Here is an 11,695-nt window from a genome sequence, read left to right as displayed (position 1 = left end):
CATTTGAATTAATATTGAATACCGAGTCAGTACTAGCATCAACAATCACTAATCAAGCCACACATGATCTATTCTCATGAATCTTTGACTGCTTGATCATTGTCTGTCTTCAGATATATCTTTCCAGGAATGTTGATATTCTAGAAATGGTGATGAGAATTCCACTGTCAAGTAACAGCTGCAGTGATGTCATAAATATGCAAATAATTGATTGTGTCTGCCAAACATTTTAAGTACCTTAAAGTTTATTAATTCTAGGCCGTACCTGTATGATCTTTAGAAACATGAAAGCATGAGAAAAGAACACTTGAGTTTGAATCCCAGCCCTGCAACTTTCTGGGTGGTATATGTGCCCTTGGACAAGTTACTTGACTTCTTTGAACTTAAGTTTTTCTAACCTATGAAATAAGGCTAATAATAGCTCTTGTAGGATTGTTTTCATAATTTAAAGAAATGTTATATTCACATAAAGCATGTGCCATAAAATAAGCACTCAATGAATGGGAGGTATTACTAATTATGAATTTCAGCACAATAATAACCTTTTTAAATCACTTCTTTCTACTGTTTAAACTTTGAGCTAAGAAAGACGTTCTCACAAGTTTATCATGATTTGTAAACAAGAGCCAACTGCTCTATAGCAATTATTTTGCTAGGAAGTAAGCAAGGTCATAAATCAATAATGACTCCTGCAACCTCAGGACTTATTGATCTTGCTGTTCATCTTCTGTAATGTTCCTGGAAAACCCAATTATTTTGGAAAGGTACCCAAACTAGTTTACCCATTATTCTATATTAGTATTATTAGTAACAAGTTATGAAAGCATTTGATCGATTTTCTTGGAAAAACAACCCTTTTATAGTACAATAGAGATATTACTTTAGCCAATAAATTTCTTAGCATATTCTATTTTTTAAAAAGAACAAAATGGGATAAAGAGCAATAGATTCTTTTCAGTGCATGTGCTTATGATAAACACCTTTTTGCTGGGTATCACAGTTGAGAATTACAGAACACTTTAGCTAAAAATCTCTAGGAATATATGAAAACGCAGTTCATCTTAGGGCTCTGGCCATTTGCAGTGTTTTGAAGTAGGAGAATCTTTTAATACACCTGATTTTGTTCCCTAATTCTAAGTATAATGCTTATATAATTCTCAGTATAATGTTTGGTATGGAGTAAATGCCCAGTAAAAGTTTGTTTAATGAATGAGTAACTGAATGAATAAGACCAGGAAAAAGTAAAATCATGAATGCATTAAGAGTCACACACTATAAATGCTTGGGCATGTATGTGTGTGCTCAGTTGTGTCCAACTCATTGTGATACCATGGATTGTAGCCTGCCAGGCTCCTCTGTCCATGGGATTTCCCAGGAAAGAATACTGGAGTAGGTTGCCATTTCCTTCTCCAGGGGATCTTCTCAGCTCAGGGATTGAACCTGAGTCTCCTGCATTGGCAGGCAGATTCTTTACTGCTGAGCCACCTGGCAAGCCCATAAAGGCTTATAAAGATAGCTCTACTTCCCAGTACAAATGTTTTCTTGGATTTATAGGCATATTTAAAGGCCTGTGTCTTTAACACTGGATTCTCTATTTCTTTTTTCAATTTATTCCATCTGATAAGTAGTCTCTATGAGGTACAAATATTTTGTGTGTGTGATTTTAAGGTAGCTTGAATTTGAGCCAAAGGGAGCTATTTATTAAAACAAAATGGAGAATGAAGGAGGTCAGTGCTTCCCCAAACTAGTCTCATATAAGAATCATCTGAAACACATGTCAAAAATATAAATTCTTAGCCATCATCTGAGAATCTCCAAAGGTAGTACAACAAGAGTTTCTTCTGACCAAGCAGGTTGGGCAAAGACTGGGATAGTGGATGACTGTCATCTTATCAGAAGACTGATGGAGCTTACTTGAGGTAGCAATTGACTGAAAAAAAAAGAAAAGCACAACCTGAAAGCTGAGAATTATGTTTTGTTCTGTGGACTTACTGAGCCCTTAAGCCTGGGATATAGCCCCTCAAATAGCTCTGAGGTACTGCTCTAAAGAGATAAGGGAAGAGCCAGGATATATGGGAATTTTTGGAAAAAAAATAACACCCAGTTAGACAAACATCAAAAGATTACTGCTAACTATAAAAATGATGCTTTTTAACTGTGGTGTTGGAGAAGACTCTTGAGAGGCCCTTAGACTGCAAGGAGATCAAACCAGTCAATCCTAAAGGAAATCAGTCCTGAATATTCATTGGAAGGATTGATGCTAAAGCTGAAACTCCAATACTTTGGTCACCTGATGTGGAGAACTGACTCATTTGAAAAGACCCTGATGCTGGGAAAGATTGAAGGCAGGAAGAGAAGGGGATGACTGAGGATGAGTTGGTTGGATGGCATCACCAACTCAATGGAAATGAGTTTGAGCAAGCTCTGACAGGCGGTGATGGAGAGGGAAGCCTGGCGTGCTGTAGTCCATGGGGTCTCAAAGTGTCGGACACAACTGAGTGACTGAACTGAACTGAACTGAACTGAATTAAAAAAAAAATCTCAGACATCTCAAGTTAATGGTTTTAATGCTTTTTTATGTATGGGAAGATGCAAATTCTGCACTTACTGAAATTATTCATTTGATATGTACCTTAACTATCTAGGGCCAGTATCCTGTTTTTCTCCATCTGAATTCCTTTAGGGTGCACCATGGTGGGGGAGGGGTGCAGCTGCAGTGGCTGATGGCTTGAGGGCAACAACTTGTTTTTCTCTATCCTGAATTTCCCTCAGGGTGCACTGTCAGTGTCAGTGGTGGTGGCTGATGGCTTTATGGCTGAAACATCCTTTATTTATTGAAATTGCAGGCAACATTCTTTATCCACATAGCAATTGTCCCCTAGATTCTGTTTTTTTTTCCCCTATTTAATATAGGTATATCAATATTTCTCCAGACCACATCAAAGGATTTCTATGAGAATCATGAGAGTTTTAATCTTCAAACCTATATATTTTATGCAAACTTAAAAAAATCTATCCTGAAGACAATAACAAATCCATTAAGATTCTGATGCATCTACTTAAAAGGCACCAATTCACAGTTTTACAAATACTTTTTAGCAACTCTTCCAGGTAACCTTTCCATAGTCACTGTGACCAACCCACACTAACAACGAGCTCCTACTCTGCCTTGTCTGTTACTACTTCCCTAAAAATGAGGTACCATATTTGCACAATTAAGAAAGCTCTGTGGTCTGTAAAGACCTAGAAGGGTGGGTTGGGGGAATGTGGGAGGGAGGTTCAAGAGGAAAGAAAAATATGCATATATACAGCTGATTCACTTTGTTGTGCAGCAGAAACTAACCACATTGTAAAGCAGTTCTCCAATTTTTTTTAAAAAAAGAAATATTGACTCTAGAAATGAAAAACTGAGCTACCACGTGATCCAGCAATCCCCTTCTGGGTGTATATCCAAAAGAAAGAAAACCATTATTCTGAAGAGATACTCTACTCCCATCTTCACTGTGGCCTTATTCACAATAGCCAGGGTATGGAAACAACCTTAATGTCTCATTGAATGAATGGATCCAGAATTATTGGTATATATGTACAATGGAATGTCTTTCAGCCTTAAAAAAGGAAGGAAATCCTGTCATTTGGCATAACATGAATGAACTTGGAAAGCATTATGCTATGTGAAATAAGCCAGACACAGAAAGACAAATACTGCTTGATCTCGCTTACATGTGAAACAACAAAAAATAGTTGAACTCAGAAACAGAGTAGAATGGTGTGTGCTAATGGCTGAGAGGTGGAGGAACTAGGGAGAGGTTGTTAAAAGGGCACAAACTTTCAGTTATAAGATGAATATGTTCTGAAGGTCTAATGTGTAACATGGTGACTATAGTTGGAAACGCTGTATTATATAACTGAAATTTGCTGAGATAATAGAACTTAAATGTTCCCACACACTAAAAGAAGTAAATCTGTTAGATGATGGATGTGTTAATTAATTCTATGGGGAAAATTCTTTCACAATATATACATATATCAAGTAAAGAAAAAAGAAATACTAAGATGTGGAAAAAATATCTTTGCCTTAAAGTAAAGGAAGAATCAAGTCTACTATCTGGTTGCTATTAGGCATTAATCATTTGGATTAGGTTTATTTTCTTAGTTAGACTAGTGTCCTGTCTTTTAAAAGTGTTCCTACAGTTATATTGAGAAGAAAATAAAAATAACATAACTATTGTCACTATACGAATAATCATTGTAATATTAATAACATTTTCAACTCAATATGTATTTTAGCATTTTTGCTAGAGGTGAGAATTTACATTAATAGAATAAGACTCTTGTAAAATAAAGAGGATAAATGAAATATTAATATAGCCAAGAAAATATACTTGGCCCCTTCATGGTTTTTGCCAATTAAGAACTATGCACTAAGAGAGATTTTCCCTTTCTTTTAACAATAAAAAATATTATTAATAAAATTATTATTGAAAAAGCCCTGAGCTAAGTGTTTTACATGCTTTATTTCTTTTAAAATTCATGATAACCTTCTGGACAAAGTATGATTATTATCATCATTTTGCAAATGAGTGTGCCCAGACTTATTCTGTTATAATTTGCTAGAAGTCATACAGCTAGTAAGTGACAAACTCAGGCTATGCATTCATCTCCATTCAACTCCAGAAGCCAAATTCTTAGTCATGATCATTTATTGATTCATAACCAAAAACAACTAGAAATTTAAGAGTTCATGTATCTGCTTTTTAAGGTAATGAGTCTTTATTGATTTCCTGCACAATTAAAAAAAAAAAACCCTCAAGAAATCAGTAAAAGTACAATTATCAATTGCTTTAGTCTAAAACTTTAACGTCCTTTGCTAACTTCTATAACAAATGGATGGACTTCCCAGGTGGCACTAGTGGTAAGGAATCTGCCTGCCAATGCAGGAGCAGTAAGAGACCTGTGTTTGATCCCAGGGTCGGGAAGTGCCCCTGGAGAAGGAAATGACAACCCACTCCAGTATACTTGCCTGGAGAATCCCATGGGCAGAGAAGCCTGGCAGGCTACAGTCCATAGGGTCGCAAAGAATCAGACATGGCTGAAGCGACTTAGCAGGCATGCAAGCATTAAAAATGGATAGTGCATGTGTGTGAATAAGTATCCATAGTGATGTGAAAGTCATAAAATCCAATTGTGAAATCTGTTCTTTTTGTTCTGAAGCCTTTCTTCCGAGTCTTTCCAGCTTCAGTATGAGTTCTGCTAGTCCTCAGTAGATGGTGAACAATCCTGAATTTGTGCTCAGGTTTGACTGAGCAACTTTCTCAAGAGATCACAAGATACCTTTGTCAGGGTTTGGGTATCAGTGTTAATGCACATTGGATTTTCTAGAAGCAGACTTTGAGATAGAATTTGGCATGAGAGGTGTTTGTTTAAAATGGAAAAGGAGCAGGATTTGGCTGAGAGAGAAACTGAACAGCAAAGCAGGCCTGGGAGAGCCTGGGGGATACTTACAGGTACCCCCAGAGACAACCCCTCAGAGCTGTCCCCCATTTAAGATTGCCAGATTTAGTAAATAAAAATATAGGATACCCAGTTAATTTGAATTTCAGATAAACAACAGGCAACTTTTTAGTATAAGTATGTACCATGCAATATTTGTCCCATCAGTATTTTGTCTGCCAACTCTACTCTCATTGGATCAGGATGTCTGAGTCTTTATTCCTGAATTTTGATCAGTCATTGACTGTGGGCCAGCCCAGGAAAAGTATGACCTTGGAAAAGGTGGCTTTCTGCAGCAGATCCTATTTAAGCTGTCCTCTCTCAGGCAGACCCTAAAGGAGCTGAGAGCTGGGGCAACAAACCTTTCCTTGAAGGGAGATCTTGGAGGCTTATATCTGTGTTCCCTACAGATTCATAACCAAGTGAAGTCTCAGCATAAACTTAAAGTTACAGATAGGGTTTTAACAAAGGAACTCCAGTAGCTCCACACTTTGCTGCTTAGTGATGAACTCGTGTTGGTACTGCAAATGAGTAAGCTAACAACAAAGCTCTTTTCAGTCAACTATGAAAGCAGTGAGGCTGAGAATATACCCATGGAAGAGAGATCTGAACTGAGGAGTTCGGAGCAGAGCCAACTTTACAGATGTGTGACTACTGCAGTCGCCCAGGGCCCCATGCTCAGGAAGGCCTTGCATTTGGTTTCTTGCTTAGAAGTTTATGTCTTACAATTCTTAGTCATTTTATCTTTGATCTTTTGTTAGTGAAATCTGATGGGACAATGCAGCATGCCTGTGAGCAGAGGACTTGCACACACAGTATGACTGTCTGCCATTCCTTATGTCCTCTTTCATGAATAAGTTTGAGATACCCCATGAGCACAGAATTCTGGTGGATTAACTCTACCTGGGAGTTCAGTGAGACTCAAAGTGAATAGAAGGTACACAGACAACACCTAAGACTGATAACCTCCCCCCGCCCCAAAGGACATGTTTCTACTTGAATTAGAATTTTGACTTCAGAAAGAGCACATTCTAAGAAATACAGATAATCAAGGAGCTCTACCATGTCCTTTCTTAGTCACTTTATTTTCCTGTATTACCAACCACTTATGCTGAAAATGATGACATAGAAAAGGAAAGATGGGGCAGCCTGCAGCTGTTCTTTTCTTTTCTCTCAGATCTAAACTCATCAGTAAACTAAAGGGAGAGTGTTAATAGAATGTATGTGTATCGCTGGAGAGGGTGTGGAGAAAAGGGAACCCTCTTACACTGTTGGTGGGAATGCAAACTAGTGCAGCCACTATGGAGAACAGTGTGGAGATTCCTTAAAAAACTGGAAATAGAACTGCCATATGACCCAGCAATCCCACTCCTGGGCATACACACCGAGGAAACAAGATCTGAAAGAGACACGTGCACCCCAATGTTCATCCCAGCACTGTATATAACAGCCAGGACATGGAAGCAACCTAGATGCCCATCAGCAGATGAATGGATAAGGAAGCTGTGGTACATATACACCATGGAATATTACTCAGCCATTAAAAAGAATTCATTTGAACCAGTCCTAATGAGATGGATGAAACTGGAGCCCATTATACAGAGTGAAGTAAGTCAGAAAGATAAACACCAATACAGTATACTAATGCATATATATGGAGTTTAAAAAGATGGTAACGATAACCCTATATGCAAGACAGAAAAAGAGACACAGATGTATAGAACAAACTTTTGGACTTTGTGGGAGAAGGTGAGGGTGGGATGTTCAGAGAGAATAGCATTGAAACAAGTACACTATCAAGTGCGAAACAGATCGCCAGTCCAGGCTGGATGCATGAGACAAGTGCTCAGGGCTGGTACACTGGGAAGTCCCAGAGGGATGGGATGGGGAGGGAGGTGGGAGAGGGGTTCAGGGTGGGGAACACATGTAAATCCATGGCTGGTTCATGTCAATGTATGGCAAAAACCACTACAATATTGTAAAGTAATTAGCCTCCAACTAATAAAAATAAATGGAAAAAAAAAACCAAAGTAAAATGATTGTTTCCATGTTATGACTATTGTAAGTAGTGTTGTAGTGATCATTGGGGTACATGTCCTTTTGAATTACGATTTTCTCATGGTTTATGGTCAGTGTGGTGAGTGGGATTTTGCATTGCAATACTATATGGGATAGCTCATATTTTTAGTTTTTTAAGGAACTTCTATACTGTTCTCAATGTCTAACAAAAGATAAATGGATAAAGATGTGGTACATATATACAATGGAATGTTACTGTGCCACTAAAAGGAACGAAATAGGGTCATTTGTAGGGACATGGATGGACAGTCTGTCATGCAGAGTGAAGTAAGTCAGAGAAAAAGGAATATCATGTATTAATGCATATAAGTGGAATCTGTTCAGTTCAGTTTAGTCACTCAGTCATGTCCGTCGCAGTCATGTCTTTGCGACCCCATGGACTGCAGCACACCAGGCCTACTTGTCCATCACAAACTCCCAGAACTTGCTCAAACTCATGTCCATCGAGTCAGTGATACCATCCAACCATCTCATCCTCTGTCGTCCCCTTCTCCTCCTGCCCCCAATCCCTCCCAGCATCAGGGTCTTTGCAAATGAGTAAATTCTTTGCAAAAGGTGGCCCAAGTATTGGAGTTTCAGCTTCAGCATCAATCCTTCCAATGAATATTCAGGACTGATTTCGTTTAGGTTGGACTGGTTTGATCTCCTTGCAGTCCAAAGGACTCTCAAGAGTCTTCTCCAACACCACAGTTCAAAAGCATCAATTCTTTGTCACTCAGGTTTCTTTATGGTCAAACTCTCACATCCACACATGACTACTTGGAAAACCATAGCTTTGACCAAATAGATCTTTGTTGGCAAATTAATGTCTCTGCTTTTTAATGTGCTGTCTAGGTTGATCATAACTTTTCTTCCAAGGAGCAAGCGTCTTTTAATTTCATGGCTGCAGTCACCATCTGCAGTGATTTTTGGAGCCTCCCTCCCCCCCGCCCCAAAATAAAGTCTGTCACTGTTTTCACTGTTTCCCTGTCTATTGCCATGAAGTGATGGGACCAGATGCCATGATCTTAGTTTTCTGAATGTTGAGTTTTAAGCCAACTTTTTCACTCTCCTCTTTCACTTTCAACAAGAGGCTCTTTAGTTCTGCTTTGCTTTCTGCCATAAGGATGGTGTCATCTGCTTATCTGAGGTTACTGTTATTTCTCCTGGAAATCTTGATTCCAGCTTGTGCTTCATCCAGTCCAGCATTTCTCATGACGTACTCTGCACATAAGTTAAATAAGCAGGGTGACAATATACAGCTTTGCCATACTCCTTTCCCGATTTGGAATGTCTGTTGTTCCATGTCCAGTTCTAACTGTTGCTTCTTGACCTGTATAGATTTCTCAGGAGGCAGGTCAGGTCGTCTGGTATTCCCATCTCTTCAAGAATTTTCCACAGTTTGTGTTGATCCACACAGTCAAAGGCAGAAGTAGGTGTTTTTCTGGAACTCTCTTGCTTTTTTGATGATCCAGTAGATGTTGACAATTTGATCTCTGGTTCCTCTGCCTTTTCTAAATCCAGCTTGAATATCTGGAAGTTCATGGTTCACGTACTGTTGAAGCCTGACTTGGAGAATTTTGAGCATTACTTTGCTAGCCTGTGAGATGAGTGCAATTGTGCGGTAGTTTGAACATTCTTTGGTGTTGCCCTTCTTTGGGATTGGAGTGAAAACTGACCTTTTCCAGTCTTGCGGCCATGGCTGAGTTTTCCAAATTTGCTGGCATACTGAGTGCAGCACTTTCACAGTATCATCTTTCAGGATTTGAAATAGCTCAACTGGAATTCCATCACCTCCACTAGCTTTGTTCATAGCGATGCTTCCTAAGGCCCATTTGACTTCACATTCCAGGATGTCTGGCTCTAGGTGAGTGATCACACCATCTTGATTATCTGGGTCATGAAGATCTTTTTCGTACAGTTCTTCCATCTATTCTTGCCACCTCTTCTTAATATTTTCTGCTTCTGTTAGGTCCATACCATTTCTGTCCTTTATTGTGCCCATCTTTGGATGAAAAGTTCTCTTGGTATCTCTAATTTTCTTGAAAAGAGCTCTACACATTCCCATTCTATTGTTTTCCTCTATTTCTTTGCATTGATCACTGAAGAAGGCTTCCTTATCTCTCTTTGCTATTCTTTGGAACTCTGCATTCAAATGGGAATATCCTTCCTTTTCTACTTTGCCTTTCACTTCTCTTCTTTTCATAGCTATTTGTAGGGCCTCCTCAGACAACCATTTTGCCTGTTTGCATTTCTTTTTTGGGGGGATAGTCCTGATCACTGCCTCCTGTAGAATTTCATGAATCTTGGTCCAAAGTTCTTCAGGTACTCTGTCTATCAGATCTAATCCCTTGAATCTATTTCTCACTTCCACTGTGTAATCGTAAAGGATTTGATTTAGGACATAACTGAATGGTCTAGTAGTTTCCCCTACTTTCTTCAGTTTAGGTCTGAATTTGGCAATAAGGAGTTCCTGATCTGAGCCACAGTCAGATCTCAGTCTTGTTTTTGCTGACTGTATAGAGCTTCTCCATCTTTGGCTGTAAAGAATATAATCAATCTGATTTGGGTATTGACCATCTGGTGATGTCCATGTGTAGAGTCTTCTCTTGTGTTGTTGTAAGAGGGTGTTTACTATGACCAGTGTGTTCTCTTGACAAAACTCTGTTAGCCTTTGCCCTGCTTCATTTTGTACTTCAATGCCAAATTTGCTTGTTACTCCAGTTATTTTTTGACTTCCTACTTTTGCATTCCAGTCCCCTATAATGAAAAGAAAAATGGTATACATGATCCTATTGCTAAGGAAGGAATAGAGACTCAGACATAGAGAATGGACATGTGGACACAGAGAGAACAAGAGGGTGAGATGAATTCGAAGATTATCATTGACATATATACACAGTTGATGTTATTCAGTTGCTAAGTTGTATCCAACTCTGCAGTACCAACTGCCGCATGCCAGGGTTCCCTGTCCTTCACTCTCTCCCAGAGTTTGCTCAAACTTATGTCCACTGAGTCAGTGATGCCATCCAACTATCTCATCCTCTGTTTCCCCCTTCTCTTCCTGCCTTCAATCTTTCCCAGCATCATGTGTAAAATAGATAGCTAGTGGGAACCTGTGATAAAGCACAAGAAGCTCAGCTCAGTGTTGTGTTGACCTAGATGGGTGGGAAGGGAGGAGGGGCTAGGAAGGAGATCCAAGAGGGAGGGGACATGTGTATACATATAGCTAATTTACTTCAATGTACAGCGGAAACTAACACAACATTGTGAAACAATTACATTCCAATTTAAAAAGTCAGAAAAAGAGAGAAGTGAAATGAAAGCAGTTGTTAGTTTTTACAGTGTTTCCATTTTTCTAGTAAGAACAGAAATATACATGAATATACTAACTATGAAATATAAATTGTGATTTCAGCGATCCTACATGAATTAAGTACTCTTATATCTGCATTTAATACTAACATTGCACAAAATAAACATAAACAGTAATATTTATGTTAGTAGCTTACAATTTTAATTTTTCTTTACTTAGAATAACATTAAATCACTGATTAAAAAATATCATGGCAAGTCTAGAGAGAAACTGCAAAAAGAAAGAAAAAAGCTTTAACACAGTCATTTTTTCCTGTGTTTTGAACAGGGGCTCTGCATTTTCCTTTTGCACTGGGGCCTGCAAATTATGCAGTGAGTTTTAGGTCAGAGAAATGGAATTGGCAAGAATAAATGAATGGTGTGGGGCAGGATCCTGAAAATCAGTTTTAGGAGAAAACACTGGTTTTCCATGACCATGACTATCTGTGGATGGACCTGCACTACTTTTAAAAATTTGCTTTCATAACTTGTGACTTAACCAACACTGATTTTTCTCTCCTAGTTCTGTTATCCATTTATTGAGAGTTTATTGTGGATACAGCAATGAGCTAAGAAATATGAAGGAGGACAAAGTGGGGGTAGGCTACAGGGACAGTACCTTTGAGGAGCTTGCATCTGAATAATAGAAATTTTCTAATTATTTCTAGATTCTGAGATGCACCTACATCACAGCATGCATGCACATATACAAACACGTATTCACATCTGCCATTTTCCCTTCTTATTTTAATCATATTTTCCCCCTCTTTGTCCCAGATCACCAGTCATT

Source organism: Cervus canadensis, chromosome X (genome assembly GCF_019320065.1).
Source record: "Cervus canadensis isolate Bull #8, Minnesota chromosome X, ASM1932006v1, whole genome shotgun sequence".
In the NCBI taxonomy this organism is placed as follows: domain Eukaryota; kingdom Metazoa; phylum Chordata; class Mammalia; order Artiodactyla; family Cervidae; genus Cervus; species Cervus canadensis.
This window is presented reverse-complemented; position numbering follows the sequence as displayed.